The sequence below is a fragment of the Macrobrachium nipponense genome, chromosome 5, assembly GCF_015104395.2.
Source record: "Macrobrachium nipponense isolate FS-2020 chromosome 5, ASM1510439v2, whole genome shotgun sequence".
Classification (NCBI taxonomy): domain Eukaryota; kingdom Metazoa; phylum Arthropoda; class Malacostraca; order Decapoda; family Palaemonidae; genus Macrobrachium; species Macrobrachium nipponense.
Window position 1 is genome coordinate 26022815 of NC_061107.1, and position 8798 is coordinate 26031612.

At 35.0% G+C, this 8798-nt stretch overlaps 1 long non-coding RNA gene across 1 annotated transcript in view; it reads right to left on the minus strand.

The window, feature by feature from the left end:
- The window catches only part of LOC135215117 (uncharacterized), a 46245-nt gene extending 41900 nt beyond the window's left edge, over positions 1–4345 (minus strand). The window contains exon 1 of the long non-coding RNA XR_010314577.1: positions 4257–4345. This is a non-coding gene — a long non-coding RNA (uncharacterized LOC135215117). The remainder of the gene's footprint in view (positions 1–4256) is intronic.
- Positions 4346–8798: the final 4453 nt, after the last annotated feature.

Consider the following 8798-nt stretch of genomic DNA (forward strand, 5'->3'; position numbering starts at 1 on the left):
GAACCGCACGACTTAGTTCAGGACAGACCCATCGATCAAAGGATGCCCGTGCACATCCTGACTCGGAATGTTATTGGACATGGACAGGGAAATAGATCTTTGAGATTAGGAACAATTAATCTAAGTACTTTGAGAGGTAAGGAGGAGGAGGTAATCATGATGATGAAGGAAAGAAAAATAGACATTTTGGGGTTGTGTGAAACCTGTTTACCAGGAGAATGAAGAAAATTATTGCATAACAATTACCAATTATTTTACAAATGTGGAGGAACCGCACGACATGGAGTAGGTTTTATTGTGAGTGATGAGCTAGCAGGGAAAATTAGTTATCTAGAATTCAAGTGTACTAGGATTATTAGCATTTCCTTAAAGTTAGGAACGTTTCAAGCCAGCATAATTCAGGTGTATGCACCACAGCAGGGCCGCCCTCAAGAAGAAAAGGAAGAATTCTACAGACATCTACAAGAAGTAAAAGATTCTGTCCCATATGTAGAGAATACATTAATAATTGGAGATATGAATGGACATATTGGGCAAGACAATACAGGCATAGAGAGCATATTGGGAGCATTTAGCATTGGAGACAGAAATAGAGAAGGAGAATACATAATTGATTTTTGCATACTAAACCAGATGTCCATTATGAACTCTTTCTATAATCACAGACAGCCACAAGTGGACGTGGTACCGATGGAACTCAATGATTGATTTGGCAATAACAAATAACAAAAATATGGTCAGAGATGTAAAAAGCATCCCATCTGTGTCATTCGATTCAGATCACAGGCTTCTCTTATCAAAGATGACAAAACCCAAACCAATTAAAAGCCAAGTGAGAGAAAGATTTATTTTAGAGAATATGAGAGAAGAGGAGTGCTTAGTTAGATATCAAAACGAAATAAGTAGAGCTAAACAAATGCAACAGGAGAACAATGACCCAAATGAAAAATGGAGACACTTTAAAATGGCTGAAGTGGGTGCTGCTAAAAATACAGTGCAGAAGAAAAAAGTTCGAGGTAGGAGGAAAAAACAAACTGCTTGGTGGACCCCCACACTAAAGGCCGCTGTTGCAAACAAAATGAAACTCTTCAGAAAATGGATGAAAGCTTTGAACTTGGAAGATCACAATAACTATAAAGAAGCCTTGAGAGAAACGGAAAGAATAAAAGCTAAAACAAAAAGAGAAACATGGGAAAGAATAGGAGAAGATCTGGGAAATGATCTCCAAGGTACCAGAAAACTCATATATAGCACTGCCAAAAACTATAGAAAGGGAAGTCAACCACCCACTTATGTAATCAAAGACCCTATGGATGGGACAATTTTAACCGAACCCTGAGAGATTGAATTAGGATGGAAACATTACTTTGAAACACTACTAAACAACGAAAACAATGACCTTGAAGAGCATGTAGAATTTGATGTGGTTGGGGATGCAGAACCTGACATAACAACACTGGAGGTGAAAAAATGCCCTCAAGAGGATGAGAAATGGTAAGGCCCCTGGAGTGGATACAATAACTGCAGAGCTCCTTAAAAACATGGGGGAGGATGGAGTCATCTGGCTACTAGAGCTAATCGACATACTCTGGAATGGGCAAATGCCATCTGAAGACTGGAGAAGAGATCTAATATGCCCAATCTATAAAAAAAGGTGACAAGAAAAATTGCAGCAATTATAGAGGAATATCCCTAATGTCACATGCTTTTAAAGTATATGAAAAAATACTTGAAACTAGATTGAGAGAATATGTTGAACCAAAGCTGGGTGAATGGTAAAACGGTTTTAGATCAAGAAGAGGGACAACCGATATGTTTTTCTCCCTCAAGATGATATTTGAGAAGAGCTGGGAATGGGACAGGGACAGATATATTGTTTTTACTGATCTAGAAAAGGCTTTTGATAGAGTACCAAGAATGAAAATATGGGATTCCCTAAAAGACCCTTACTATGGAATCCTTAAGAAACTTACAAGAGCAATTTATAACACCTATCAAAACATCAGATCAAGAGTAAAAACAAATCAAGAGAATGAAGACTGGCTTGAAATTAAATCAGGAGTAAGACAGGGCAGCGTCCTTTCTCTACTTCTTTTTATATTGTTCCTAGATAAATGTATGAGGGAACTAGGTGAGGATGAAGCTGCAGATATGACCATCAACCTTATGTATGCAGATGATCATGCAATGATAGCCCCCAGCGCAGAATCTCTCCAAGAAAACGTCAACAACTGGAACGTGATCTTAACAGCTAATGAAATGCGGATCAACAAGAATAAGACAGAGATCATGCACCTATCACGAACACCAAGTAACGTAGATGTGGAATTAGAAGGTCAGACATTGAAACAAGTGTACAAATTTCAAATACTTAGGAGTAGAGTTTAGTGACCAAAAAAATTCAAAACTGGAGATAACTACCCGAATACAGAAATTCAGTAACAATCTGTGTCGGCTCAACCCACTAATGAAAGACAGAAATATACCTCACAAAGTTTAAACCATAATATACCTCTCTATTTTAAGACCAATATTGACTTATGGCCATGAATCATGGACATTAACATCAAGAACTAGATGAGCCAACTTCAAGCAGTCGAAATGAAAGCCCTAAGACTCATAAAAGGTGTAACAAGACTGCATAGGCTTCGAATTGAAGACATTAGAAGAGAACTGGAGTTGAGGGGATACTAGATTTTGTGGAGAGAGGACAGCTTAGATGGTTTGGACACACCAAAAGAATGGAGGAGGAGCGATATCCTATAAGGTTTTTGGAATGGACACCGGAAGGAAGGAGACCGGTAGGAAGACCAAAAATGAGATGGCTACAAAACATAGAGAGAGGAGTAGAGAGGAGAGGCTCCAGTTTGCAGGAAGTTGATGAGATGAGGCTCTATGATGATCGCCAAGAATGGAGACAGTTCCTGAAGCAGGACGACTGACAGGCCTGGAGGCTTACCTGGCATCTGGAGCTTTGTGGGTAAAAATATGAAATGTCGTAATATTGCAAAATGTTACATGCAATACTATGCAACTGAATATGCAAATGGCCTACGGAAATGGCTGCAATTAAAATTACCCCTAAGCTAGGATCCTGGCCTAAGGCCCTACTCTTATTTAAACTCTCTATTTCGTGTAAAGCCATGAAAATCACTTAATGCTTTCACATTTCCTTTTATCTAAGATTTGGTGCCTTCAAATGCAGATATTGGCTCCAATTCTTTGCAGTTGAATATTAAAATTGCATTTAGTATGACCACCTTCATACTTACCTAGCCTAGGGTAGTAGCCTGAGCCCTAAGGTTTATGACAACCTTCCTAACCTCTAGTCTTGAAAGTAAAAATATGAAAAGCCCTTATTAAAATTGCAAGTTTAAATAATGCACGCATTACTATGCAAATGAATATGCAAATGCCACTAAGATAATGGCTGCATGTGAACTTACCCCTATGTTAGATCCTGGCCTAAGGTTCTAGGCTCTTACCAAAACTACCTATTCCATTTCATGTAAAACCACTAAAATAACTACTGAAACTTCATATACCTATGGAAGTTGTATGCAATCCTATGCAACTAAATGAGCAATGGCCTAAGAAAATGAATGCATTTGAACTTAACCCTACGGTGGGCGATTGGCTTAACGCCCTACTCTTAAACTCTTCCTTTTCGTGTAAAACCACGAAAAAGAATTAAATGCGTTCACATTTCACTAAATTTATGATTTGACGCCTTTAAACACCGCTTTCCTGCCTGACTCTAGATTAGGGTTCCATCCTAGGGTCCTATGATCCTGAAGTCTAAACACTATTAGGCTACAGGAGGTAAATCCGTAAAAAAAAAATTTAGTACGGTAGATCTAGGGTACTTATCCGCGGAGGCCTAGACTATGGCAGTTGCGGTTTTTCTATGCAGTTTTACCTACTGAACAAGAATTTTAAGTAATGTAGCCTATATTCGGACGACTGTAATTAATCCCCCAGGGGTCAGTACTAAACACGGCGAAATACATTGGACGCCCCAATCTCTAGTGGATGTCGTATCCGCGGTTACGTTCCTTGCAGTCCGTGCAGAATGCTTCCGTAGAAATACCTTTAGGACAACTGTAGCCTAAATATCAATGGCCATAATCGAGTGAAATAGGTGGCCTCGTGTCACCCTTCAACCTAAGCACAGGGGCCGAGAAGGTTCATTGTAATTCCCTTCACATTTAACTTTATCTATGATTAGACGACTTTAATGTAAATACTTATCTTACCTTTATATTTGTGGATGAATAACCTAATTATATTCATAGGGTTGGCGGGGAGGTCCGAAGTGTCGCTACTTCCACAGGTTGGCGGTGTTCCAGTAATGCTTGATTTAGAAAAGCAAAACCGATTCTTATATTAAGTTTGTAACATTCACTGACATCATTAACCAACTAATAATAGCTATTTATAACTAATGGTAAATATCTAAGCTATTATTGACGTCTTATAACGGAAAGAACGCCGTTAAGGAAAGGAATTTATTTTCTAAAAATATACTCTCTAGGCTTTGATGCATAATGAAAAAAAAGTCATTTCCCGACGTTCCTGCCATTAATAAGTAATTACTTAATTAAAAGTAAATAACAAGTAATTACTTAGTTAATTATATGTCATTTACACATACAATAATGACTAATCATTACCCCAAAAACGTCGGAAAAACAGCTTTTCAAAAATGTTTAAAAGCATTTGATGTACTAAACTGGTTTATGGCTTCCTTAGGGACTGTCCGAGGTGTTCCAGCAAAATCGAATTCTTATATCCTATTTATAATTACTGTCTGTTTGCCATGGGGCTCCACACACACACACACACACACACACACACACACCACACACACACACATATATAGTATATATATATATATATATATATATATATATATATATATATATATATATATAAAATATATACATATATATATAGATAGATATATGTGTGTGTGTGTGTGTGTGTGTGGAGCCCCATGACAGGCAGACAATAATTATAAATAGGATATAAGAATTCGATTTTGCTGGAAAACCTCGGACAGTCCCTAAGGAAGCCATAAACCAGTTTAGTACATCCAAATACTTTTTAAAATTTTTGAAAAGCTGCTTATCCGACGTTTATTGGGTAATGATTAGTCCATTATTGTATGTATAAATGACATATAATTGACTAAGTAATTACTTGTTAATTACTTTTAATTAAGTAATTACTTATTAATGGCAGGAACATCGGGAAATGACTTTATTTTTTCATTATGCATCAAAGCCTAGAGAATATATTTTTAGAAAATAAATTTCCCTTCCTTAACGGCGTTCTTTCCGTTATTAGAGGTCAATATATAATATATATATATATAATATATATATATTATATATATATAATATATATATATATATATATGTGTGTGTGTGTGTGTGTGTGTGTGTGTGTGTGTGCTCGTAATTATGTACGTACGTATCCACGAGTGTGCTCGCGACCCTGTGCTTAGGTGTGTCACAGTGTTTCTTTACACTGACAAATTCCCTCAGAAATATTGCCGCAAGGAAATTGGGAAAGTAATAAATGGGCAGAAATGTCGTTACTTTGCACTTTTGGTGAATTTAGTGACACTACCTCACCGACATTTGGGGTCAGAGAACTGATCTTTTCTCCCGGATTTATCGCAAAGTCCCACTGAGATATTGTGGCCGTGATTATTATGATCGCATTTTTCCGTCTTCTACTTTTAATTAGTAGGATTTCCCTTTCCTAAAATTGAAACTATATAGCTTCGGAATTTTGCCGTTTTATTATTTAATTTTTATGAAAGACAATTTTAGACGTAGTTTTATATTTCTCGTTATGAATTTTATGTTCTCGTAAATGAAAAAATGAACATATTCCACATTCCATAAGTAACTCTGGTTTTAAATAAGAATTTTTTTTTCCAGAGAAACAAAAGATGAACAGTTGACAATTTATTATAAACAAGAATTATTTCTATATGGGATATGAGGAAATGGAGCTCATGTATATTACATATCCGTGGACTTACAAATATGCACATGTAACTGGCTGGTTTCTACGTTTTTGTTATGAGCATACAGAACATCTAAATGTACGCAGAATATCAAGTCTTCCTTGACTTAACATTTGGTATAGTAATAAGGCATCATAGCGTTAATCGTGGAGACAAAATTTCCCTATATTAAGTTAATTGTAATATATGCTATTCAATTATATGCAATAAAGTAATTGGACTAAGACCAATCAAACTGCTGAAGAATCACCAGAGAGTGATTTTGGGTTGGGAGAGTCATTCAAGCTTAACAAATGTTTAACGTAATAATTAGCAACATCAATCAATTTATCCGGGAATCTGAATAAAATCAGTGAATGAATGAATAATATTATAAGGTATCTGGCCTATCAATTGCAATGATCAAGGTCAAAAAGAGAATATTTATCCCAAGTCTCTCAACCATATAATACAAACACTGATTTTTTAAATAGCAAAATTACCCTGATCGATTAACCATCGTTTTAAGCCAAGCACATCACTCATTCACATAATATTTAATATAACTTTCCGGTTGACATTTCAACTAATACTATACCCTTAATGTAATAATACACTAGACTATTCTCCATAAAGCACAGGCAATAGCAAATGCTATCTTGTCCCAACGCGAGAGCTGTGTAACCAAATTAGTTGAACATTTTATCGCCTAATATCTCTCGCTATAACCTATGTTATTCTAGGAGTGCTTTCTGTACTGCTGTATTTCCTCTGTATTCTCTTCCCTTCTGCTGAGAAATGGGTATGGGAACGGATATGTCTGCCTGTAATTTGGGATAATCGAGTTTGTGCGAGTGTAAATTCGTACTCTTATAAACAATGCGCACATATTTTGTCAATAGATTTGTGGCGTCATTACTTGTACAAGAAATGCCTCTTTCTCGACACACATTCACAATTTAAACAGTAACACACACACACACACACACACATACACACACGCACACACACACATATGTGTATATATATTATATATAATATATATATAGTATATATATATATATATATATATATATATAATATATATATATATATATATGTGTGTGTGTGTGTGTGTGTGTGTGTGCGTGTGTATGTTTGTGTTACTGTGTAAATTGCGAATGTATGTGTTCGCCACAAGGAAGAGAAAATGAAGAACTATAAAAACAAAGTACTTACGAGAAAGTACTTGATACTTAGTTTGTCATTTTTCCTGCTAAAAAATTCCCCTTCGGTTAAGCATATATGAAAATATATTAATTCCGAGGTAGAGCGAATGAGATATTAAAGGACATTTGTAGCTCGATGTATGTATATATTCATATATATATATATATATATATATATATATATATATTATATATATATATATATATATATATATATATATAACCTATTGAAGCGACAAAATTGCAAAACGTATTATTCTCTCACGGAAATTCACAGCCGAACTGTATGATAACTTAAAGGAAATACTAGCACAACATATTAAATGATGCAAACTATGTAAGTTAAGTGGGACTGAAGTAGGAGCTCTTCTCTTGTGACTAGCTTGCACTGGCTGAATTCAGTGTATTTGTCAAACCTCTTTTGAAGACGAGTGTTTGATGACGATTCTTCCCTCTGGGAGAGCAGAATTATCAAACATTATTTCTCCATAGTTCCTGAATGGAACAAACGAATATAATACTTTGACTGAAAGCGGAGAATCACTACGCTTTCATAAGAGGAACAACATTGAAGTCATATTGTACATTCAATTGGTATTACTGAAAAGATTTTAATTGTTGCGCAAAAAACGAAGAAGTGTAACTGATTTCAAAATAATATTTTTTGACGTTGCAGAAACTGGGCGATATTTAAATCGACAGATAATATCGATAAAACGCTATATGAATGATAGATGCAATATGCAATTCGTCTTCAAAAGGTATCAAAGGATTAAAAATGAATCGATTCGTTCCATGAGTGGACGGAAACAATGATTTAGATTCCAACTTAGACTGACATTTTTCAATATCTCTTGTCAATCTCTTTTCTGAGCTTTCTTTTCCACTGCCGTTTTGCACTGATTCCACGAAATCTAAGTGAAGAAAGTTCAGGCTCGCAGCTCTTACAACGAACCTTTATTTTAATATTCTTGATGCAGTATTTATATATATATATGTATAATATATTATATAATATATATATATTATTATATATATTTATGCACATTTACACTATTTACACACTCATATAAGTGTTTAGTATATTATAGATATATATATATATATATATTATATATATATATATATATATTATAATTATACACATACTATATTTACACACTCATATAAGTGTGTGTATATTATAGATATACACTAATTTACTTAACAATTCTAAAGTAGGTGAAAATAGCTATCCAGTAGGTCTATCCATTCCAGATGAACAACTAGGCTAAGATTAGCAGTAGGAAACTTCTTGGTTCAGTTTACAATCAAGTCATTTTCCATAAACCTTTTACGATCAGCATAAACTTTTTTTGGGAATGCCTCTCCAATTAGCATAAGTCTTTTTTAGTTCACTAATTTGTGGCACACAAATATTTTGGTTTCAAAATTGCGCTTAATTGAAGTCTTTCCCTTAATGACTTAATTCATATAGGTTGGTAATATTTGGAAAAGGCAGTAGCTCCCAAAGACTGGTGATTTGTTAGTTCGTAAAAACGTACTTAAGTACATCAAGTCTTACGATATTC